Here is a 27,255-nt window from a genome sequence, read left to right on the forward strand (position 1 = left end):
GAAGGATCTAACTGTTTGTTTAGTTAAACCCTGGTAGTGACTTTTCTTTTCTCTGTCTGCACATAGTGCTGACAATATAAGTTTGAGGCAAGTATGCAGTAACACTAAAGCATTCAGACACGCCATGTTTTCTATCAACAAATTTTACATTTTTAAAAGTAAATAGCAGTACAAATGCATATTGTTGGAACTGTCAGGTCTTATATCTAATATACATGAACAAAGGTTTAACATAGCACATGATATACAGATTGTTTATTCTTTATCAACAGAGACAGTACAGCCGACTGCAAATCTCACACTTTTCTCTCACTCCCTCAAATTCAATTAGGGCTCTGTTGCTTCTCTGCCCAGCTCAAATAGATCCAGGGAAACTCCCCTTCATATGAGCTGCCAGTGTTTGTTTCTCCCCAGGCAGGAGATAAGGGAATGCGTCTGTTCGAGAAGAACACAGCAGCACTCCCATGGAAACGCCTCCTCGCGTCCTCTGTTCCCCGTGTATGCAGCACAATGGGGCCATACAACTCCCTCCTTTGCTGCCTTGGGCTATAGCTCCAATCAACACATCCACACCCATTTCTCTCTTTCTTTCTTTGTGTTTTTCCTCACTCTTTTTTTTTTTTTTTTTTTTTTTTTACAGGCCACTATTCTGAAATAGAGCTTTTCCTCATTTAGTTAATATATGGAGGAGTACTGCCCTGTTTCTGTGGTGCGTGGGTTAGGTCTGCTGAAAAAGTCAAGACAACAGTATGTGCTTGTCCATGAATGTGTGCTAGTATGTTGTTTGCCTGTGTGCAAGAACAAGCTGCATGTATGGGATCAATCACACATCCATATCAATCACATGTGTGACATACAGTAACCTAAACTGTGAAATTTACAAATGTACAGTTGCTATCCTTCTCTGCTCTTTGTCTCATTGGTCTGCTTAGCTGAATGATTTGATGAGTGGGTGATGTGTTATGTTTGATTTTCTGTGACAGAATGAAAAAGAGAACAGGCTAGAGGGGAAGTAGCTGCTATTGATAACAGACACCATACAAAATGCATTAAAGAGAAATGATATCAATACAGAGCGTTTATTTGTTTAGATGTTTACTTTGCTGATTCGTAATACTTACAGTTGACGGCAAAGAAAAGGGAGGTGGTAGTTAGAGCTGCAATTTATGCATCCTTGAAGAACCTTAATTTCCATTTGCTGAGTGAATTGTTTATTTGAAGGGAAAAGAAATTTGCCTTTTAGTGGAATTGGTCATTCATAAAAATGCATTTCTTTTAGACAGAGTTTCATTGAACCATCTCTACAATGAATTAAAAGCAGAAAATGAAGAGTATGTTCAAATGAGTTTGCATTTTGTCGTCATTTAACTTTTATTGGAACAGATAGAGACCAAAAGAGAATGAAACACCATTTTAGAGCTAAAGTGATCTGAATGATGAGTAAGTTTGACTGAGTTTTTACATGTTAATAAAACATCAATGGCTGTCTCAATCATACACACCATCATAATAATCTGTGGTTTAAAACCCAACATATGGTGACTAAACAAAATCTGAATAAGCTGATAAGGAACATTTTCAGCAGAATTTAATGATGTTTGTGACTTTCTGTATGTGTTGCTGCTGGAAATGGTCCAACTTCACTGCAGCATTTTTGTCACCTCCTCAGGCTGTATCCGCCCGCTCTTGAGGAATTTATCTTAAATAGGCTTATAGTATTATATCAAACCACCAACTACTTCCTACTTTCATGCAAAAATAGTGCATTTGAGGGTGTTTTGTACTCTCGAGCTTGGCTTCCCCAGCAGCACTTGCCAGCAGACTACTGACAAATCCTGCTTCCTTTGCAAAGATTGTCAGAATCTATCTTAAAATCTAAGCTAAACCTAAACCACCCTGATCCTAACCTCAACCATCTTGACGCTAACATGCTTTTTATTCTCAGTTTTTACCCTTGGCCACCTCAAACATCTTCTGCAGGTTGGATAACAACAAGATCAATAAAGCAAGGTGTGAATGCAACCATAAACCATAAGAAAATAGAGTTGTTAACATGAAACTGAGACATGTACACATAAAGCTGTCATTTTTCAAGTTTGTATCGACATAGATGTGGTCTGCGTGGAGTGGTTCTGTTCAGAGGGCCTGTCAACTATTATAAGTGACACAAAATCATCGAAATCAGCCACTGTTTTTCCTGTCACATAAACAACAGAGACAGCAGTTCATTGATTTTAGCACGTGAGGTAATTCTGTTGCAGCAGAACTTGCATTTATTTTTAGTTTTACTTTCCTTGCTCAACATTTGCAGTTTTTACTATACTGTTAAAGTGCACAATTTATTCTCCTGGTGTTTTAGCTTGTTTTTATTTTCCCCCAAAGCAAAACAGTTAAATTCAATCTCTTGACTGTACAGGAAAACCCATGGTTGTCATCAGTTTATAGGAGGTAGTTTGTGGGGATGCATTGGTGCGGCCATAGGAGGAGAGAAACTCAAAACAACAGGGGTAGATTAGGTAGAGAAGAACAAAATGAAACTTGACAGCAGCAATAGTGAAGTGAGCTGAGAAAGCTACAGTCTGAGCATCACTGGCAGTGAGACAGAAACCAGGCACAGTTCTCAGACTCTGGTGACATTCTCACATTACTGAGTCATCATCATCATCAGACGCTCACAGCATGTCCTGATTCAGAGAGAGCAGAGCAGAACAGTCAGTCAGAGAAGAATAGACACATCAACATCAAGGTACACAGAGTAATCATATACTAATGCATATTTTACATACACAACATGAGTAGGCGGCTGCAGCACAGATGAAAACACATGTGGGAAAGAGGCTGAAAGTGATCATGTGAGGGATGAAGAGAAGGAGGGAGGGGAGAGGAGGGGTGGGAGAGAGAATGACAAATGAATGGTTGAATGAAAGATTATAGGTAAATACTCAGTGATGTGTGGAGCATGATGGGCTCGTGTCAGATCCCCTGACATACTGTATTTTCTCTGGGTTTTTGTACAAACAATTCATTTGAGCACCTGGTCCTGCCTAATCCTTTCCATTTTAATCAGGTTAGTGTTTCTGTCAATGGATGAGTCTGTGCTGAGTGAAAGCGGATGTTTGCGTTCATCAGCGCATAGCATAGCAGAGTGTCATGTTGTGGAGAATTTGTTTCCGTAGTTGTTTTTCATTACTTTATAAAGAGGAGTGATGGTTCTACTAATTGTTCAGCGTTTTGGAGCAAACACTTCCTTACTGTCGGTTAAATGACTAGATTATTAACGCATAGGATAATTACACGTTTAGCTGGCATGAATGTATGCAATTCACATGTTTCATCTTACCCGTGAAACTGTAAAAGAGTTCAAACAACAAGTTGTGGTGTTGTGGGAAACATAACTACTTTTTGGCTGAGTATTGTAAGTCTGCTAGTTACCTGGCAACCTCATCATGACAACAAAGATGCAGCATCACTGGAAAACGTAGAAGTGGGAGCGTTTTAGAAGCCGCAAATGGTGCTATAATCAATTATTTTAATTATTATATTCATTATTTCATCAATTTTTTTTTCTTCATACATTTTCTGTATATACATAGAAATCAAGTTGACTCATATTCCATATACGTTGATAAACGATGCTGGGCTGTTTTAACCCATGAAGACCCAGTGCTACTTTTGTGGCCCTTCCAAAATATATCTATTTTTATCTTTACTTAATCTTTCTTAACTGTTTTATCACCATTTATTATAATATTTTCCTCTGTATTTTGCTGTTTTTAAGTATAATTCAGGTATTTTCCTATATTTAATTCACTGATCATGTAGATGCAGTGGCGGACCATGCATTTCACACCTAGGCCTTCAGTAGTGCTCTGTCTGAATCAAACCCCCCCCCCAACTATTTTATGGCTGTAAAATCCATCTTATTATGCAGAAATGAAGTATAAAGAGCCGTTGCATCGCAGATAGATAACTCACTCGTGTAGCCACAATAAATGCCTTTACTGAATAAACAAACCCAGGGTGCACAAGTCTCCTTCTACTGTAGCTACAGCTGTGACGCACATGAAAAAGCATCAATAATAACCTCATAAACTTGCAATATTATTTAGTAAAATAGCAACATTTTACTCACCAAAAATTCAGATTATTTGAAAACACAAACTATCCTCCTTTCTTTCCTCAAAAAGAGTTCAGTTACTCTGTTGTACAGATTCTCCGTGCAGGTACCAGGTACCGTACCTGGTACCTGGTACCTGGTCAAAGTTAGTGGAGTGAAAGTGAAAGACAAATCCTTTTCCTGCTTGTGACCAGCTTGCTAGCTTCGGAATTGTCCGACCTTTCTTAATGATGTCCAGGTTTTCTTGAAAAGTCCATCTTGAAAATGGCTTTGACAATAAATCTGCGACCAAATTCATTTCTTCTCCTCCTTCAGCCATTGTGTTTTGACAAAACAGCTGTTAAACCAACACAACTGTATTTCTGTTCGTGCATCTTGTTACAGATGCAGTTAGCTAGCTTTGGCTAGTACGCTCTCTGACTATCCAATCAAAGGGTGTGAATACGCTGGCGTTACCGTACACCAGGGGCATCAAACTCAGATCCTCAAGGGCCGGTATCCTGCATGCTTTAGATGTTTCCCTCTTCCAACACACCTGGTTCAAATAATAAGCCTATCATCCAACTCTGCAGAGGCCTGATAACGACCGTCAGGTGTGCTGGAAGAGGGAAACATCTAAAACCTGCAGGATACCGGCCCTCGAAGACCGGAGTTTGACACCTGTGCTGTACACCTACTAGAGGGCCTTGGTGTCACCAATTCAAAATCTGATTGGTTGAAGCAACAGTTGCATCGAGAGTTATGGTTTGCTAGAGGGCCTGCAGAACTGATTGTGAAGGCCCCCAGGCAGATTTCTTTGACTTTGACCCTGCCTGGCAACAAATGATGGCTCAAATGTGATTGGTTAAATGCTTTAATATGAAAATACACGTCAGGAAGCAGCACAACCAGGGGAACAGCTATGAAAGGAAGCAGATAGATCATTTGGAATTATTTAAGTATTCATGGACAAAATATAACTAACATTAGTCTGTGAATCAGATATTTTTTAGGCAAGCAGAGAAGGCCTTTCCGGCCCTGATGGCCCACCACTGTGTAGATGTTTATAAAAGCTCAGAATAAATTCAAAGGTTGTTATATCAAAAACAGGGAAAACTGAAGAAAGAGTAACTATTCCAACAAAATATATCATTGTAGATGACAAACAGGAAGAAAACTCCAAGGCATTCTCTTTAAGAATTAGAATGCCTTTTTTCTCATGGCATGGTTATGTATAGACTGTACACTTGTATCCACAAACTAGGAGGCCTTTAAGGTCTATATATGACCATGCCATGAGAATAAAGGCATTTTAATGATTAAAGAGAGGGCCTTGGAGTTTTCCTCCTGTTTGTCATCTACTTTATGAATCCCTTTTTCTAAAGAGCCCCTTGAACAAACTCTTTTTAGGGTCCTAGAAGCATTCCTCCCATGATTTTTTGAAAATATACGTATCATTGATTGAGCATAAAACAAGCATCTCCATCCACTGTCATTGATCCAACTCCATGGGTTTTACTGATGAATCAATGCTGTTGAAGATGACGGTATTTCCACATTCACTACGGAGCCTCTGAACATCCAAAGGGGTCATACCTGATGACCATAGAAAGATGACAAACTGTATATTACACCAATTATTTACATGTATTGATAGGATTAGTGGATCAACAGGTATTACACATTTAAGATCAGTAGATGGTTTTGGTTACAGGTGAAGGTTTAGGTCTTTATGGGTTTAAGTGATCATTTGTGTCATCATTGTGATATTGATTTTATTCAACACGTAACTTTCATGTATGACAAAGAAAAGCCTGAATTTGCTAAATTTGACAAATGTTTACAAACCTGAATGTGCTCATACTTTAAATGTTCTCGTGACAGTTTTTTCATTGTAGTATGATAATTACATGATTCAAGACAGCATTACTATATGCCTCTTCTGCCGTCTCTATGGGAGTATAATGATGAGTTTCATTGAAAATAGCATCCACTTACCTGCTTTTCTTAATTTTAAATAGAATTTTGTGTGTGATCATAAGTGCTTCTCCCTAAGAAACACTATCGAGGTCGGGTGGAAAATCCTCCAAAATAGCGTTTAGTCTATATTACACTAAACACCTCCATTCAAACTGATGCAAATGAGTTAGTGTTCTCCTCACAGCCTCATTATGAAGCCAAAGGGGCTGATTATTCACATCATTACTCCATCAGCACCTAGCAACCATTTCACAACTGAGGAGTCTTTCCTGGTATGACATGGGCCTTAAGTATGCAAAACCTACCTTTGGTGGTCCAGCTGAGTGTTCTTCGGCTGAATCTAAGTGTGCGGGATTCTCATTCCCACACCTACTCTGGTCTGACATAGTAATTTAATTGTGGACAGAGCGGCGAGGGAGGGGGCGACGAGAGAGGTTATTGATGGGTACAGATAGAACATGGAAAAGGAACAAAGCAAGACAGAAGAGGAATGGAGGGGAGCTTGACCTTATGATGAGGGTCTTATCGGCACCTCTTTGTAATGGTTTTCTCCTGCTGTGTGTGTGTGTGTGTGTGTGTGTGTGTGTGTGTGTGTAGCGGATGGATGGTGGATGGCTTAGTGGGGGTTTTTCACCTGCTAAACTTTCCCTCTTTGTCTAAAACCCTCTGGTCCATTTGTTTCGTTGTCCCCAGTCATCTGTCAAACGCAGCTGTGTCTGTCTTTGCTCTCCCTGTTACTCCATCCTTACCTCTGTCATTCATCATTTCTTTTTTTTTTCTTTTTGTATTCCCCTCTGTTGTTTCTCTGTCTTTGAAATACCTGTATAACTTGCATAGTGTTCCAGTCTTGCCCTGCTCAGTCTGTTTTGTTGCAGCTTTGCTTTACAGAGGCATTGACAGCCCCTGACTGATTCTTTGTAAATTATTCATCTGTCACTATTCAAAAGCACTGAGGAGGAACTAGAACACCCCCCCCCCCCCCATTGCTCCCATATCCATTGTGATGCTGCACTTTTCCGTAATCTCACACATGCTGTACATACAAGATGACTGTGTCACAATCTGCATACAGTGTTGATTCAGAATGCAACAAAGACCTGGTTCAGGTGTATTTATATTAGGACGTAGGATGGAAATCTCACTTTTCACTCACTCATGTCAGCGCTGACTACTGTATTCTGAGAATGGAGGGAGAGATTTTGTATTGCAGTGTGGTTTCATGCCAAAAGTACAAGAAAGACATTACCATAAGAGAGCTAAAAGAGAGATATGAAGAGCTGCTGCCATGATGAGAAAGAATGGGAGGAAGCTTTATCCAGCTAAGGGCCCGCACAGTAGGATTAGGACTACAGGGAGCAAGATATGAAGTGGACGAGGTGAAGAACTGGGGCAGCGATTGTACGACGGGTAACCACTATGATAAAAAAAAAAAAAAATACAGAAAAGCAATTAAAAGCAATGAAAAAGAACCAATTGAGAGAAAGTGTCAATATGGAAGCTGGAGGAAGATATCGGCACCAAAACACATGCATGCCCTCTAGGTAAAAGCAAATGCACACATACAACGAAAACATTCTGGAATGTTGGGCATTTTGGAAACAAGTTAATAAAAATCCGAATGTAGTTGCATTGTATGTGTAGTGTTATGCTTTATCATGTTATAGGATAGCATCGTGATCTGTTGAACTGTTTGTAAGAAATTGTCTGTACAGTTTCTCCAGCTACATTTTTATTGGACGCTATTTTTACATGCACTTGTGATCTCTCAGTTGGCAAATAAACAGGAAATCACCTATTGCAAGCTTCACTGTATACTAGTTTTCATAGCAGCATCTGTGCATAATGTGCTGTGACTCCTGTGTTTTCTATTTTTATGTCTCCAGATGGATTTTAAATACACATGAATTTGTCAAACACATATCCTAAATGTCTCGCATTTAGAATGGAATGATGGTAAAGTGTTAACAGCGATATTTGGGGATGTGAACCAAAGTATGAGCGTGTTTGTGTGTGTGTTTGTGTGTGTGCGATTAAGTGAAGAGTGAGAAGGATGAGGTCGACTTTCACAAACTGACTTATTGATTTCCCATTTGAAAGCAGGGTTGAGGTTTTGGAGAGATTGGGAGGTGGAGCTGTCAAAAAAAAAAGGAAGACATGAGGCAGAGAGACAAAAGACAAAAAAATAAGATGGGTGTGTTTTTCAGACTACCAATAGAGTGAAACAGATGATATTTGGAAAAGTACGAGTTGGATACACATGTAGAGGGACAAAGGAGGGTGGGCTGTGTTAGGTTCTACCAGGGCTATAACCTCTCTAACCCCTCCCCATTTGAGATTGATGCTTCACTCAAGGCACACAGATGCCACTAGCACAACTCTGGCATAGGAAATGATGGTGACTGATTGATAGGGGATGATGAGGGTCATATCCTGTGCAGAGGACAGCAGGACTGTTACTGACAAAATGACTTTACCTTTCTCCTTTTCTCTTTCATCTTTTCTTTTTCACATTCATCAGTCCTCTAATCATTTCCCAACCCACCTTGCCATCATCTCCTCCTTCCTGCATGCTGTGTCAGCTGTTACTCTGCTTCTCTTTCTCACTGCCTCCCTTGATTCGTCTATCTCTCTGTATTTCATTGCATGTTCCTCTCGCTCTCACAGCTGCATGAAAAGCAGTAGAAAATAAACTGAAGGTGGAGCACACAACGCTTCTGCTTGCGAAACCTCAGCTCCATTTATGTTTGTTTGTTGACATGCGTGACCGCGATTTAGGCATGCATGTGGTGTGTAATTTACGCGTCTGTGTGTGTGTATAATTGTGCTTCTGTGTGTTCTTGGGGCTCAGTGTAATCACAGCTCTAATCTGTCTGCTAGGAGTCTGTGTGTGGGTGACATTAAAGTTCTCATTAGCACTGTAACTCAGCACCAATGTCACTGTGAAGACACCAACAACACATCCACTGCAGTGGAGTCTACCCACCACGTCTGTGTGTCTGTGTGTGTGTGAGAGTCAGATAGGAAGTAAAGCTTCTTAAGTTAACAGCTCAAATTCCTGCACCCATTCCCTTTACTTTATATCCTTGTTGATATCATCAGTCACATAGGTAAAAGGAAATAAAACATTACTAGCTAAATGCTTAACAGCATGCAGTATTAAAAAGTTGAGGAATAATAAGTTATGTCATGTGACTTAATAGATATGAGGAATCGTGTCTCGCGGCACCTCATTTTCATTAAATAACTTAGCAGTTCTCTTTATAGACACAATCCATGATAAACTTATGCTGAAATAAGGCAGAATGAGCGAGAAGAAGAGGTGGAATAAAGGAATAGTTGGGAAGAGGGAAGAGATGGGTTGCTATGGTAACAGGAAACAGGCTGGAAATGAGTGAAAGATGTGGTGTAGACCTTTTTCTGAGTGGAAAGCACAATAAAGTAGTAACTTTACAATCCAAGCTCTGCCACTGCTAAACCATTGTAAACACAGACGTAAGCTGTGCTGTTGTATGTCTTCTTTTTTTTTATCCCCCACCTATCTGTATGCTTTCTTCATTCACATTTCTTGATCTTTGAATGCTGTTTAAACAAGCATAGCTATAAACCCCTCTGCACCAAGTTAGTCTGATTTGTTTGCAGGAAGGATATTAAGTAAAAGAACCAGAGCAAGTGAGAGAACTGGGTCAGGGGGAGGATATGGGTGTCTGCAGTCAGGCCGGTTCTGTCTGATTTCACACTTCTTAGCTAATCAGCCTCTAACGCTTAGCATCCTGACTTGGTCTAGCATGCTAATGCAAAGGCAAGCTGCTCTCTTAGGTTTTCAGAGGAGAGGATAGTGCTAACATGCTAACACAGAGCTAATCACCTCCACTGTGCACGCTAATTATATAGCATGAAAGACAGTGTTTTGCTTCGAGTGTGCTCTTGCCATCCCTAAGATCCTAGCAGTGGCAGCAGTACAGTATAGATGACTATATGTATGTTATATGTGTTTTGATTTTAATATTCTTAAAAAGCAGGTTTATTAAAAAGGCAGCATTCAAGTGGAAGCAAAAAAAAAGTGTGGACAGAGTGATAGCAGATCCATCAGACTTGTCTCGTGTGTCCTTGGTGACGCAGATCTGCAGTTTTTCTGCAGTAGGAACAACAGAGAGAGGGAGAGGACGCGAGACAGACACAGGAGAAAGAGAATACATTTCTAAGGTCATAGGCTGAAACAAACACTGAAGCTTAGTGAGTGGACGTTCAGCACCTGCAGTGCTGCAATAGTAGTGCATTCTTTCTCTGGGAAATGGGATCTGTGATTTGCATTATGCAGCACTGTAGCTGCAATGCCACCTCTGCTGCAAGGTACAAAGTTGACAAATATCAGCTTTAGATGCAGTAGCTGGGCTTGACTTGTTACAGATGATGAAAAACATAGATTTTCTTTTGGGCTTTTGGATTTGGTGGTGTGTATGTGTGTAGACGAGTGTGGATAAAAGGTTGGAGTTTTGGACTGAGATTATGTATAAAATAATATTTAATACTGAAGATCCAAGTCTTTGGGTCCTTCATTCTTAACCCTTCGGTATTCCGTCCAGCTAGACCCTTATTAAGCACCAAGTGTGCATTTTTGGCACACTTGTGGAATAATGTCAAAAAAATTTAATACTGTTTGTTTTTAATTCTTTTAGACTTTTTTCTATTTAATCAACTTGAGCCATGAATAAAAATACCAAATACTCAATAATTGTCAAATTTTTTAACCCTTTAAATGCTGTATTTGTATTGTAAACAAACCATTTTTTTGGGTGCAACAAACACAAAAAAAATAATTCTTTTAAATATACTACATAAAAAGTGGATTACATATTATTTGATTTTTGCAGCCTGGCATGTCAATAATTAACAGAAATATTGGTTTATTTGCGTTATTATTTCTGGCGCTAGGTCAATGGTCAAAAAATACTAGCATCTGTCACCAAGTGTGCCAAAATGACACACCTATAAATCAAACTGTTAAATATTATATATTGATTTATTTTTCTGCTCTAATTTGATTTTATTTTGGTAAATCAAGGTCAGCCCTGATCATAGAAATCAAATGGAAGAAATAGTGCGTTTTAGGCACACTTGGGAGACAGATGCTAGTCTTGTAATTTTCTTTTTTTTTTTTACAATGTGCAAATTTTAGTTGGTGGTCAGAATTTTAAAGGTCATACAAAAATGAACAACTTTTGAATTCTAACTTTATTTAAATTCTGAAAAATAATATGAAGTTTTTTAACACGAAGTGCAAAGTGTGCCTAAAAGGTGCACCCGGATACCGGAGGGTTAAATAAAACTCAAATATTAAAAACAAAAACAAGTCAAAACAATCGGTGTGCTTTTACAGTAAGCTTAATGAGATGAAATAGTAGTATTGTTCTTCTGTTGTGGAGGTAAATGGGGGAGCAAACAGGTGCACTTAGTCATGCAGAGTAAGCCTGATGACAAAAAGTGTTTTATTATAGTGCTTAGGGCTGAGTGGTGCTCCTGCTACATCAGCATAATGCCACATCATCACAGTGTTAACATTCTATATAGATCAAGTACTGATACTATATTGTATTTTTTTTTTCCATTTACAATACCTTTCATTCATTCATTCATTATCTGAACCCGCTTTATCCTCACTAGGGTCATGGGGGTCGCTAGAGCCTATCCCAGCTACTTATGGGCGTAGGCGGGGTACAGCATTTACAATACTATTTATACAATCTGTGCTAAAAAATCATTGTATTGGAATGACTGGATAGATTTTAGGCTTTAGGGATAAGTGCTGCTGTTGGCTAGATGAAACTGGGGTTGACAATGTGGGCGTGAATACAGGACTAATTAAGGAAAGACACAGGAGTAACTTGAAGTTTTGGATTACAAGACATTCAGTAGTAACTAAGGCACATACAATTAGATTAGGTAGAGACCTCATGTTTGTTGCTGAACCTTAGATGTTAAAGTTTTGCAGTATTACAGATAGAAATGTGGTCAGAAAGGGCAGTACGTTCATGAACTGAATGCCTGTCTCTGCCTTGTTAAAATTTTAGCAGCTGTCTTTAAGCTGATACTTGTACTATAAATGGACCGCTGAAAACTTTTGCTTAATTAATAAAGGTTAATGTATGCAAGATGGAACACTTAATCCTACAATACAAGGGCATTTGGCTGAACATTCACTTTTAGTATGTTTGATTTCAGTTTCGTCAATATTTAATGTTGAAAATGAAGTAAAATTGTAAATGGTCTTTCTGGGCCATAACAAATTCTTCTAGTGAATAAAGCATTTCTTCCTCCATTACTTATCTGGACCGAATATGAGCCAAAAGTCACCGTTTAGATTTTAACCAGTCTTTAAAAGATCTGATGATCAATGCTAGTTTTTCAGTTTTGTTCCAATTAAATCTTCACCATTTCAACCGTGACAGGGTCAGGTAGTTGCCCTAGAATCATATGAGGATTCTCAGCATGTGTTAGATCAACCTATACAATATAGGTCATAGTCGGTTCAGGGAAACATGAAATTGGTCTCCAGGGATCCGTTAATTTAGCCCATTCTATACATTAACCCCATAATGCCAAATGTATCATATTTGATACATGAGTTTTGAAGGTTTTTTTTTCTTGAAAAACCTAATGTATACAATTAGATACATGCAATACACAGATAATCCACCAGGGGAGAGGAATTCATTCATCAGGCCTTTCCAGTGACACTACAAGACTGTCATTAATGAGGAAGGAGGCAGAACTTTTCCGATTTTGAAAAGGAAATATCAATTTGTTAGACACATTTGTTTTACATTATGTTTTTGTTTGTTCAAAAATAATAATATCTAAGCATTAACACCTGGTGTATCAAATATGATACAAATTTGAAACTCATACATGGAAATGGATATTTGAAATAAAAGTTTTTTTTTTTTTACTGTTCAGAAGGACCAATAAAGGCTCCACTTTCAAAGAACTGGAATTTTCTGTCAGCGATTTAATGGTTCAGGCTTTACAGGGTTAAAATGACATTTAAGTTTGGTGTATCTTCTTGGTGTTCAGGAATATTAGTCTGCTCCCCAAACATCAACATTTAATGCTTATGCTTGTTATAGCTATGATTGTTTTCTCTGTACTTATTGCAGAGAAATACATGAGTGAGCCTACTTTATCTTCACCTGTCCATGGTCTACTGAATAGGCCTAATTAACATATTTAATGAATAAAGCTTTTAATGCTCTGTCTAAAGGATAATTAAAATTTTCCTGCACACACTGCTTGTAACAACTCAATGAACCAACAAACTCACTTGTGTATGTTTAAGGGCTCTTTTGTCAACCACTACAGTACCAGTAATGTAGATGTGTTAAAACTGCAGCCATGAATTGTTTTTCTGTCATTTTACTTTCAGTTTCAAGCAAAACACAATTACAATGTGCCTTCATCCCAGTTTGCGTTACAAAACTGTACAGCTGCAATGATTAATTGATTAGGTTTTTAATTGTTATTCACTAAATTAATCTACATCTATTTTTCTGATCGATTATCAATGTTAATCATTTTTAAGAATAAAAAAATAAAAAATATGTGATTATAGTTGCTTAAATGTGAGTATTTTCTTGTTTCCTTCCTCCTCTATGACAATAAACTGAGTGTCTTTGTAGTTTTGGACCAAACAAGACAATTGAAAATGACACCAGGCTCTTCTTTTCAGTCTTATCAAATTTCCTGTTTAGTTTAGTTTATTTAGGAGGACCATGTGCAAAAAAGAGAAAAGATGCACTACATGAGATTTAGCCAAAAAGCTAGATTCTATCTGCAGTCCCTTAACAGACAAACAACTGTGGTGTAGCTAAACACAGACTATATAACTAAAAAACATATAGCTTGTCAATTTAGCTTTAGGAAGGACAATGTAATGCATGCTAAATTTAATTACTGTACTTTTACTTACTGTGTACACACCCTACCTTAAAAAGACTGCAGTTCAAAGGTCAAATAAAGACAAAATGACATACGATAGTCCTCAGTTTAAGATCGAATTTGTAAGATTTAAGGGGATTTAGGAAGATCGACTTGCATAAATGGAGTATATTATCTTTTATAAACATATATTTTTTTGCAGATATGCATAATAATTATGTGTGTGTATAATCTCAGGAAATTTAGAACCACTGTGCTTTTGTTGCCTTGAAATAATCTGTCTCTACAGAGGGAGCAGGTCAGTCTTATGGAGTCTGGGATATGCCATGTTGTCCTGATATATTTCTACAGTAGCTCAGAACAGACTTTCTCTTCTCCTTTTTTTTATCTATTACAGCTGGTATCATTCATTGTTAACTTTTATGTTAGAGTGTGGATCTTTGCCACCATGTAGCTGCATTCTACAACTTCACCTCTAGATGTGATTAAATATTACTAGTTAGACTTATAACAGGAAATGAGGGAAACTTTAGGAAGGATAAAAGTAAAGCGTTCTCTCCTCCAGAATAGATAGATAGAGAAAACTCTGTGTGTAGCATTGATTCCCGATGAAGGATGAACTAAACTAAAAGCATCAAATGTGCCTTAAACTGTTATTGTACTGTATTCATGTTTGCTCTTTTGTTAGTGTCAGTTTATCCTTTTGTTTTACTCTTTAACACTCTGAGTTGCTCTGCTCTGAATGTACCAGATAATATTGCAATTAGAAATTCAGAAGTATTGTTAGAACACCACCAATGTTGTCACGTCTTCACCTTTTGACACATTGATAATTAGGGGTGTAAGAAAATATCGGTTGTGCAATATATCGTGATATTTCATTTCGCAATACTGTATCGATATTAAAAAGTACTGTATCAATATTTTTAGGTATTTATTCAAATGCAGATATGGCAGAGGTTAATTTTTGTTTTTTTGCTTTTCTTTTTTGTTTATATTTTGTTTATTATTATTTAACTCTGTTTTGTTAAATAATGTTAGTTCCTTTGTTGGGATTGCACAAAAATAATGTTCTGATGTTAGTTATGAGCTAATAGAATATGAACATTTGAACAGGATCTTAAACTGTAATGTCTGTAAAACATAATTTAAGTTTTAACAGAGGAAAAGTTTCTGATATAGCATTAGATCCTGTTCTGATCAAATAAAAATGTGTTTAGTATTTGTGCATATTTTGGGTGTAATTCAATTCCTCAAGGAAATAATCATAAAAAAAAAATAAAGCAAACAAAAAATTGCCTTTTTAACCATATCATGATATATCATGATATATCGCACCGTGATCCTAGTATCGTGATTTGTATTGTATCGCCAGATTCTTGCCAATACACACCCCAATTGATAATATACACAGAGACATTAAAGAGTATAATTCATTTACTATGATAAATCCAACCCCTGTTTCTGTTTGCTAGATTTTTGTACAGCAATGTGTGGCTTTGGTTCTTTTATGTAGGTTTGTTGTGTCTGTAAATGATTTAAGAGCCCACCAGGTGCACCACCATTACTACTGTATGCAACCACAACCATGAGATTAAAGGTCATACTTTTTCTCAGTCTACATATCTGTGAAAGATGATCCGGAGCAGCTGTGGTTACAGATCACACCTGTGACTGCTGTGAGGTTTCCCCTTAACTTAGCTGTCACAGGTTTGCCCGTGTACTATATGAGCCTGTGCACTGTTTGTCGACTACAGAGAGAGAGAGAGACAGAGACAGAGAGAGGGACAGATTCAATATCAGGTGTGCACCTGTGTATGTTTTGTCCTGTGTCAGCGTGGCCTCTCTGAAGCCCGATGTTATCAACCCCTCCTGATGAAAGGTGATTTCGTCCTTTCCAGGTGTCCCTGATCTCTGTGTGAGAGGAGAGAACAGACATTTTTAAAACCACCTTCATGAACCATTTTAGTTATTTTATTGGCTTGTTATTCAGCTATTTCATATGAACTAAATTTAAGATCTGACTTTGAATCCAATCTCATGTGAATTTAATATTATTTTCTGTGATCATTGGCAGGACACATCACCTTGAGCAATAACTAATGAATAATGAAGCACCTACTGACACAAGACGATGGTTTTATTCGATTTTCGGTGTGATGTGGAACAAAAGGAAGACTCTTATTTGTCCGTAAATATTGTACATGTAATACACAGTGACACTGACTCTCCTTTTACCCTATCACTACCTGAACATGCAGAACACACACCAGGAGCAGTGGACTGCCATGTCAGGTGCCTGGGGAGCAAATGGGGGGTTGTGTATATTGCACAAGGGCACATCAGGCAACAATTTCTCTCCGGCCTGGGGAACCAAGCCAATGTCCCTTCAGTCACTTCTCCAACCATCCAGACCACGTCTGTCCCTAAAGGTTACAACAGGCACTTTACTGGATGTAATGACAAAAGGAGTGATATTTTTCTTTTTTTTAAATGGAATTTAGCATTTTAAAACATTTCTCTGTGGTCTACATAAACTGTAAATGCTATGCTTGACTCTGAATTCTTCATTAATTTAACTCCGCAGGTCCATCTTCAACCCTATTTCTGACTAATGACACCAGAAAGGTCGTTTTGAGCGCTGGCCATTTAAATGCAAATGAGACACTTCATACCCCACCCCCTCCAGGTTATTGGCTGTGCTGCTCTGTCCCGTTCAGCCACTTGTGTTCGTTAATACAACCAACAACTGAACATTTTAGGTAATCGGCTCGAAGTGTGGACATATTTTCAGTTTGGACTACAACCGCTGCTGCTGACAAACAAATATGTCATACCCGGAGAAATGTTCGTCAGATGTCTTGACCTTATATGTCCAAATGTCATTATGTAACTAGTTATAGACAAAACAAATCAAGCAGGAATTAAAACAGGTTGTAGAAATCCACTCAATTTTTGCCAAAATGAATATAAAGATAGCTTTGCAGCACCTGGAGTGTTCAAATTCCACCTTTTTGAACTATTAGGGTCCAAATACACAAATAAATGTACCAAAGACTAATAAAAGTGGGTTTAACAGAATATGACCCCTTTAAGACAGTCACCTTTAAGACCTTTTCATAGGTTTCTAGCGCTATAAACTGGTTAATTCGTTAACCCTGTATATAATGGTATTTATTCAGCTTAAGCTCTTCTCCTAACTAATGTGTTCCTAAAAATGTAATTGTAAAAACAAACCACCTTCATGTTCACCAGCTTCTAAAAGCACTGAAATAAACTATAAATTCACCACAAAGGGATTTAAAAGGTGGTTTATTTTTCTTCTACAGTGAAGGCAATTATTGACAGAGCACAACATTAACTTGTAGTGGAATATTTTCATTTTCTTTAGCCATAATTTTACTTTTGAAGAGCTGCACAATTTTGTTTTGTATGAACACTGGCCTTGTTCCTTTTCTGCATTAAAGGAGTGATATTTTGCTTTTTTCTTTGCTTTTTTAAAAATGGAATTATGCATTTTAAACATTTCCCTGTGGTCTACATAAACTGTAAATGCTATGCTTGGGTCTGAATTCTTCATTAATTGAACTCCACAGGTTCATCTTCAACCTTATTTCTGAGTAATGACACCAGAAAGGTTGTTATGAGCGCTGTCCCTTTAAATGCGCATGAGCCATTTCAAGACCCACCCCCTCCGGGTTATTGGCTGTGCTGCTCTGTCCCGTTCAACCAATAACTGAACATTTTAGGTAATCGGCTTGAAGTTTGAACTTATTTTCAGTATGGACGACAACCACTGCTGCTGATAAATGTATTTGGAGAAATGTCCGATGGAAGTCTTGACCTTATATGTGCAAATGTCGTGACATAACTAGTTAGCGACATAACAAATTAAGAAGGAATTTAAAGAGGTTGTAGAAATCCACTTGATTTTTGCCAAAATGAATATAAAGATAGCTTTGCAGCACCTGGAGTGTTCAAATTCCAACTTTTTGAACTATTAAGGTCCAAATATACAAATAAATGGACCAAAGACTAATAAAAGTGGGTTTAGCAAAATATGACCCCTTTAAGAAAACTTGGACAGTGGCATGATATAACAATAAACAGTCTAAAAACCACTAATGCAGGGGACAAGACTTTCACTGCCTTACTAAAAATAAAAATAAAAACAAGGGACATTCCATAGACAAAAAAATAATAATAAATGTAACTGAAAAAAACAGTTGCATTATGCTGTTTCCAATCAAGGCAATTTTTTTAATGTGAAAAAGCCAAAACCTTTACTTTCCTAGGTCTTCGGAGGATTTTATACTGTCCTCCCATGCTCTGCCAACCCATTACTATCTCATGCAACATTTTCTAGATCTGTCTTGGGAGCTATAGTTTACTTACTGATATAAAAGAAGTGTTATTACACACAAAATCTTACTGTAAATTAATGAAATTGTTTATGTTTATGTTGTTTATGGTGAATCAATCTCCTGAGTAGCAGAGGTATAATAAATCCACATATAATGATGATGATATTCACTTCTCCATCATTCTCAATCTTTACCTCCGCCAAGTGTAACAGCGGAGGTTATGTTTTCGTCAGAGTTTGTCTGTCTGTCTGTCTGTCTGTTTGTCTCTTAGCAAGATAACTCAGAAAGTTATATGGACATATTTTCATGAAGTTCTCAGGAAATGATGATACTGGCACAAGGAACAAATTATTAAATTTTGATGGTGATGGGGGTGGGGGCACTGATCTGCCTTGGTGGAGGTCTGTGCTCTCCGAGTGCTTTTCTAGTTTATTATTAAACCCTGCTAAATCAGCCTCTAAAACATTTGAAAAGACATGGACCCCTTTTCTGATCTATGTTAATAGTACAATCTGTCATGTTTCTATTGACTGAGTATTGTATTATACAGTATTGGTGTACTTTAGTAGTTTTGATTTATCATTACTATTATTTTTTCATTTTTTATTGCTGGGTTTTTTGTTTTTGGTAAGATTTAAAGTTGGAATTTTGTACTTCTGTTTTGTATTGATTTACTGTTTATTTACTTTTGTCTTTCCTGTAATTTGGAGTGGATGTGTGCCAGGAGAGGGGGGTTTGTTCCACATGTTGTTTGTCTATTAGTTTGACTTTTGGATCATACAACGAAACTATGTGCTTTGTTTTGATATGTAAAAAGAAAAAGAAAAACAAAACAAAAAACACAAGGTTTAAACCTCCCCTGCTAAATCCATCTTTTACATGAACTTTGGCCACTGCTGTCATGTAACATTTCCACCTCATCTTACTCGGCCTGATCACAATCAAGGTGTACAAGTATATTTGCATCAGTTATTAATCAGTATTGCAAAAAGATACCCCCAAAACCATTCCCAAAATGTTTCTTTGGCCATCTTATTACTACATCTTGCAACCCTCCAAATTTGAAGAAAATCAGATAAAAACTGATAAAATGGCGACCCAATGAGCATGAAAACATGTGCACAATTTTATTGTTATAAGAGAGCAAAATTATTGTACATAATGTTTTGTAACACAACAAATAATTACTACTCAACTCCTGTATCTTTTTTATTATAAAATACACACATCACTTTGCTTTTCATTTATTGATCATTTTTGTTGAACAGCTGTTTGACTATCAATTCTTATTTTCAGTATTAAGACAATCAACCATTTTGTTATGAAAACTCTTCTTTTACAGCCCTTTAATTGTAATAATAGAATGGGAACCTGTTATTTCAGTATTATTATGACTAAATATGCACAACTAGACAGATTTTGGTACGCTCCCTGGCTGCAGAAAATGTGGGAACAATGTGGCAAACGGATGTTTACGTCAAACCGCATGTTTTCAATGGCGCGTTGTTCACCAAAATTCATGTAGTGTCCGTACACCAATATACTTCCATCAATAATATGGCGTATATGCCTTATAGATATATTGTTAAAACTTGTTCACAAATGTTTATTTACTCCTGTACCAGGAAGACTTAGTTACAGATCTAACAGAGATGCGACCATGTGGTAAGCCAGATTTCCATTCCAATCTTGTAGAGTCCGAACACCAAGTAGTGTCCGTACACCATATTCAAAATATATGGGTCTAATTGTATTGTTTCTGTCAATATATGGAATTTTTCAGCACGCATGCTTTGGACATGACATCTATGCAATAAACAATGCATGATTATCCTGAGTGCTGAAACATTTGTATATCTTTGTAGGCATTAAATATGGAGGCTATTAGGCTGTAGTGTCCATACAACGAATAATTTCTGATTTGACAGGGGTACAAGCCGGCGGAATTTTTAGTAGACACCATAATACAAAAGTATTTTGGACTTTAAAAGAGAAATATCAGACAAATAAAATGGCTTGTCTGATTTTTTGATAGAGCATTGTTATTTTTTATCTATATGTGCACCCTTTCTGGTACCCTTGATTGTGATCAGGCCGTATATTTGTGTGTAATGTACAATATGTGAGGACAGGCCAGTAAGCAACACATGCACCAACTCTCAGTCTCCTTTTTTAGGACATGAGTTTATAATAGGGGACAAAGCTGAATATGTTGAATATTTTAGCGATGCTGCCTGGCTGCTGGGAATGATAATTATTGAAATAATAGAGCTGTAAGGAAGAAAAGGAGTCTGCAAGAGTTTTGTTAGCCACCGGGTGTCTTTGAGTATGTTCATCATCCTTTGTCCTCTGGAAACTTTTTAAATAAAATTGTTTAATGATTAATTTCTGTGGTGTTAAGGGCCACTTGGGTTGTATCTGTACTTTTTTTTTTTTCCTAAATGTTTTTTTTTAAATATAATTTCTCATTATGCAGTAGTTTTCCAAATGTAAAGTGTTGTAAAGTCGCTGTACATGTTTTATTCAGTTCATTTGACAGTGTTGCCTTAATCTGCGGTGCATTGAGCTTTCAGGGATGCATGACTTTTTAAGGAAAGAAAGGACTTTAATTTGAAATATTTATCTTTGAAGGCTTGCGCTGAGAGAAAGCAGTTCTTTTTCAGAAAAATTATAAAAGCTAATGTCAGATCTCTACTATTAGTCTGTACAGTGAAAAAAGCAAAATACTGAATCAATGTAAAAAAAGTTATTCAATTGGTCACATCTAGTAAAATTAAATTGAGTGAAGTAAATGAAATTAAATTGAATGAAAACTGAATGAATTCAATTCAGTTTGATGTACTTCACTCAACTTAATTTTAATGCATTTATAGAGAGAACATCAGTGTCAGCTGATCTAACCTCCACGTCCAGAAAGCTTAAATATTGTCGTCCCTTCAGCCTGAAGTGTTCAACACCACAAATTCAGCAAGCGCTTCAAGATGTGACTGATGTTAAATCTGCACTAGTTCTGTATATAAGCAGCTGCACATACCTCTGTTTTTAGTTTATACTGTATATATATATATATATATATATATATATATATATGTGTGTGTGTGTGTGTGTGTGTGTGTATATATATATATATATATATATATATATATATATATTAGTTTTGTTATGTTACTTTTCTTACATTTTTTTTTATATTTTATAACAACTGTCAGCAAAGAATTCCTTGTATGTGTTTACATACTTGGTAAATAAAACTGATTGTGATGTTGATTCTGATATGAACCCAACAAACCCAGACAAAAGGCCAGTTATTTGGAGGAATGTGCATGTGTGTTTTTCTTTTCTGTGAATGACAGATACAGTGCTGAGCTTTGACTTAAATCTATGTCGTGTGATGTGTAAAGATGCCATTTTTATCTTTTCGGAAACTATTTGTCATTGAACAAGTTGAAATTTTATAGAGATCAGTGCCTTAAATTATGTGTTAAAAGGATTATTATCAATTAATTTTTTCCCCCCATTATTTGTAAATCTCAACAAAGAAACTGTCAGTTAAGGCATTATACTACAAAAATTTATTTAAACATACATAGGCATGCTTTTCTGCTGCCACTACTATCTCACTTTGTCACCAAATCTTCTATGTTGAATAGCCAAATATATTATTTATCTTCATGAACAACATAGAACTCATTGAGGGGTCAGGCAGAAAACTACCACAGATTACATAACAGTGACTATGGTTAGATTTAGCCCCAAAAACAGCTTGGTTAGGGTTAGGAAAGAACTGTGCTGAGAACATGACATGATAATCATCCTTATGCTTATAATAACAAACAGATAAGTAACAATATAATGATGTGAGGTGCTACACTGCAAAAATCAAAATCTTACCAAGTCTATTTTTCTCATTTCTAGTCAGAATATCTCATCACACTTAAAATAAGACATAATCACCTAAAGCGGGGGTCTCAAACATGCAGCCCGGGGGCCAAATGCGGCCCACCAAAGGTTCCAATGCAGCCCCTGGGATGAATTTGCAAAGTGCAAAAATTCCACAGTCAAGGCTGATCACTAGTAAAATAATAGTATAAAAACCTACAAAAAATGACGACTCCATATTTTCTTCTTGGTTTGATGTGAAAAAAATATTGCACTATGCCTATAAATAATAACAACTTCAATGTTTTGTTTTTGTTTTAGTGCAAAAAATAACATTAGATTATGAAAATACTTACATTTACAAACTATCCTGTAACAATAAAATGTGAATAATCTGAACAAATATGAACAACCTGAAATATCTAAAGAAAATTAAGCACAATTTTAACAATTTTCTGCCTGTTATTCAGTATTTAGTGTCTTTGTGGCAGATACTTCAGGGCAAAAATAGGGCTGACAAGCCATTCCAGGACCCACAAAAACTGAAGTCAAGGTCATCATCGAGACTGATGGACGAACAACAGCATCTTTGTAGATCCGATCCATAATGCACATGTATAAATGATAAGTTGAGCCATAATATTGTTAAAATTGCACTTATTTTTCTTCAGAAATTTCAGTTTTTTCAGATTGTTCAGATCTTTTTTGTTTGAGTAATTTATAAAAGTAAGTATTTTCATCATTTAATGGGGGTTTTTTGCACTAAAACAAAGACAAAAATTTGGAGTTGTCATTATTTATAGGTTATTATGCAATTATTTTACTGGTCTGACCCACTTGAGATCAAATCGGGCTGAATGTGGTCCCTGAAAGAAAATGAGTTTGACACCCCTGACCTAAAGAGTAACTTGTAAGTGAAATATAAGAACGTATTTTTAGACAATAGATCTTGAAAATCTTATTTCAAGAAATGAATTAAGCAAAGAAAAATCTGACAATGGAACAAGTGAAAATTATCTTGGTAAAATTTCTTGAAATAAGATTTTCAAGATCTCTTATCTAAAAATAAGTTCTTATATCTCACTGAAAAGTTACTCTTTAGGTGATTATATCTTATTTTAAGTGTGATGAGATATTTTGAGTAGAAATGAGAAAAAATACACTTGGTAAGATTTGGATTTTCGTAGTGTAGATGTGACTAAACATTAGGACGTAACAATAGGTCATGATTTGCAAACGCCTTAGGAACATGTTTTCAACAGGACAGTCTCCTAAACACGGTCACAAGTGTAGATATTCTGTTTGCATGTGTTAATGTGCTTGCTCCTTTGTGCCGGTGGGTAAGTGCTCTCCATTGAGAATGTCATAGCAGGAGACAGCCAACTACTGTTTTGGCCGCCTCACCTCCCCTTGCTGTGGACCCCCTGCTGGCTCAGCTGGTCTGGAAACCCACCTTAATATAGACCAGCTACCTGGGAGAGCAGCAAGGGGTCCCAGCCCTCTGGTTGGTTCCAGGTCTGTTATTGATAGGTACGGAGCTGAGCTGCCAATATCACAGCAGCTGTTGTTTAGATACTGCTGTGTGTGTTTGTCTGTATACTGTTGCAGTTTTACTTTGTTTGACATAGTGTATTTACATTCAAACATTTGATATTCAGTGCAATGCTCAGGTGAGGCTCAGGGTAATGGATTTCTGCTCTCAATCAGTCACCAGTTTCATCATTAGTGTACATATTATGACAAAAGGAAACATTGAACGTCTAGAAAGTAAACAGAGGATTTTTAAAGGTGAATAGCAAAAAGACAGCTGATTAATCTGCCAATATCACTGCTGCTCTGAAAAAAAAAAAAAAGAGATGGAATAGTTTTGAGTTAGAAAGTAGACACCTATCAAACTGAACATCTAAGTCAAAATACCAAGGAAGTAAATACATCGACAAATGTCTCTGTTACCAAACATTAACCTTAAAGCAGGGGTCTCAAACATGTGGCCAGAGGTTCCATTGTGGCCCCTGGGATGAATTTGCAAAGTGCCAAAACTCCACTGTCAAGGCTGTCGAACTAATTTTCGTTCAGGTTCCACATACAGACCAATCTGATCTACAGTCAAATAATAACAGCAAAAAATAATGACTCCATATTTTCTTCTTGGTTTGATGTGAAAATAACATTACATTATGACTATAAATAATGACAACTTCAAATTTTTTGTCTTTTTTTAGTACAAAAAATAACATTAAATTATGAAAATATTAACATTTACAAACTGTCCTGTAACAATAAAATGTGAATAACCTGAACAAATATGAACAACCAAAAATGTCTAAAGAAAATTAAGCACAATTTTAACAATTTTCTGCCTGTTACTAAGTGTTTAGTGTCTTAATAGATCTGATTCATAATGCACATGTAGAAATGATAAGTTGAGGAATAATATTGTTAAAATTGCATTATTTTTTCTTAAGAAATTTCAGTTTTTTTCAGGTTATTCACATCTTTTTTGTTTGAATAATTTATAAAAGTAAGTATTTTCATAATTTAATTTTTTTTTTCACTAAAACAAAGGCAATAATTTGGAGTTGTCATTATTTATAGGTTATTATGTTATTATTTTACTGGTCTGACCCACTTGAGATCAAATTGGGCTGAATGTGGTCCCTGAAAGAAAATGAGTTTGAGACCCCTGCCTTAAAGTCAAATCTGATCATGAATGTCACATTAAACTGGTGTTTGAGAAAATATCAGTCTGCTGGACGCCCTATGTCATTATTATCATGTTTATTTTTCTTACTTCTTGGCTCTCATCTTTTTCTTTATTCCACTTATTGTTTGGTAAATCAATATGATGTTCATTCACCATGTACTATATATACTTTATATTTCCATATTTCCATTCTAAGGAAGTTTGACCCCATCCCACCCAGCACCTATGAAAGAACATAAAATATAGTGAAAAATGGCGATATAGAGGATGGGTAATAAGAAACTCACAGGGAAAAGTGTAGAAGGAGGCAGGCAGAGTAGAAGGAGAATGAAGAGGTGGTTAATATTTCATTAGTTAATTAGAGACTGTGCTACATTTGAGCGAGTGTGTTGTAGCTCTAGGCTCCTGGGTGTCATTGTGGCCAGTACAGTCATCACTTACTGTACTAGCCCACTTCCGATGGCCCCCACTTCACAACAAATAGTGCACTGGGCCCAGAGCTGTTCTTTTGTGCCAACACATACCTGAGGAACATGAATTTGGAGAGGTTAAGGGATCTTTGGGGCTACAGGTATGTCATGCACCCACATAAACTTAGTGTTTAATTTAATATCAAACAATATCAGACAGTAAGTGCCAGTTCTCTGTTTCTCTTCCGCTACATTTGAGGATGGAAGTGTAAAACTTGGCTTTCATTCAAACTATATTCAAAGCTTAAATCATAAATTCACTTTGATATTATTCTGACATTTCACATCATGAAACAAGTGGTTCCAGGCACAACAAACCCCGCCCCTTGCACGTATTGTAGCTTAATTTGGCATGGATCCAGCTGATGTCATCATGTCTATGCATGTGGTGATGTCAGCATATCAATTGCCTCTATATATGTGCCAAGTTTGAAGTAAATTGAAACAAAATTGATGTTTTTATAGACATTTGACATTTCACCCATTATAAGTAAAAGGGAGAAAAAAAAGTTTAAAAATTCATAAAAAAAATGGAAGTTTGACCAACTTTTCCCAAAATGCAACCACATCTATTCTGGGTCACTGGCAATCTATAAACCCAACTTGGTATGAATTCAACCAAGAGTATTACTGCTATAGACATGTGAATTTTCGCCCATTACAAGTAAATGGGAAAAAAAAAAAAAGATTTAAGAAATTCATAAAAAATGTAAACTTTGACCTACATTTCCCAAAATGTGATGACATGTATTCTTGGTCACTGGCAATCTATTAGCCCAATGTGGTATGAATTCAACCAATTGTTTTGCTGCTACAGACATTTGAAATTTCACCCATTATAAGTAAATGGGGGGAAAAAAAAAATCATAAAAATGTTTAACTTTGACCTACTTCTCCCAAATTGTAATCAGATCTATTCTTGGTCACTGGCAATCTATAAACCCAATTTGGTGTGAATTCAACCAATAGTTTTACTGCTAGAGTGTTAACAACCAAACAAAGAAACAAACAAACAGACAAACCGAACCAAAAGCAATATCCCCTTTGCCTCCCCTTCGGGGGGGCGGGGTAATAAAGTGATAAGTAAACTGAAGAACAGAGGGAATATGTTGAAATGTAATGGTCAGAACTGTGAAAAAACCCAATAACAAAAAAAATGTAATTGAATTAAAAGTGTATGTGCTGTAAACATCAGACCTCAACTGTATTGACAAGCATCAGATATATTTCACAGACTATAATAATGCAGTTCATCTTACAGTTCACTGTTTACGATATGTCTTTATCCTTGTATTAGCAAAATGATCTTTGACAGATTTCTGTATGTCAAAAACACCCTGTTTTCATGTAACATAATGGTGTTTGGATGTACCAGATTCTTAATAGTGGTGTGTTATTATGGGGATAGTACACAAAATGTCACCATTTTCGATATTATCAAAAATGAAGATATTTTGATGCACACAACAGCACATATGTTTCTGTATCTACTTTATTTCACCACCTTTTATTTATTATAACTCTAGTTTCCTCTGACCAGTAATATAAAAAGTCAATTTCTTTTCAGCTGTACATTTGGATGGCTCTTCTGGTGCTTAATCAACTTGAAACAGGTTGGGCTCCTAGGATGGACTCTACTAGAATAATTCTGTCATTGGGTGATTATTGTAGTTGGCATTCTCGTTGCTATTTGAAAGAAAAACAACTTCCACAACTAGACGCTGAAAATGGAGACACATGCTTTTATATGCCGTTTTCTTCAGTCCTTTAAATACCACAGTGTGCTTCTCCACATGCGAATGTTCAACCAAAACAACTTCTCTCCCGACA

At 36.6% G+C, this 27,255-nt stretch overlaps 1 protein-coding gene across 1 annotated transcript in view; it reads left to right on the forward strand.

Moving 5' to 3' along the window:
- nalf1b (NALCN channel auxiliary factor 1b) overlaps positions 1-27,255 on the forward strand; it is a 117,884-nt gene that overhangs the window by 7,776 nt on the left and 82,853 nt on the right. The gene's annotated exons all lie outside the window — the stretch shown is intronic.

This window comes from Sphaeramia orbicularis, chromosome 21 (assembly GCF_902148855.1).
Source record: "Sphaeramia orbicularis chromosome 21, fSphaOr1.1, whole genome shotgun sequence".
Taxonomy (NCBI): domain Eukaryota; kingdom Metazoa; phylum Chordata; class Actinopteri; order Kurtiformes; family Apogonidae; genus Sphaeramia; species Sphaeramia orbicularis.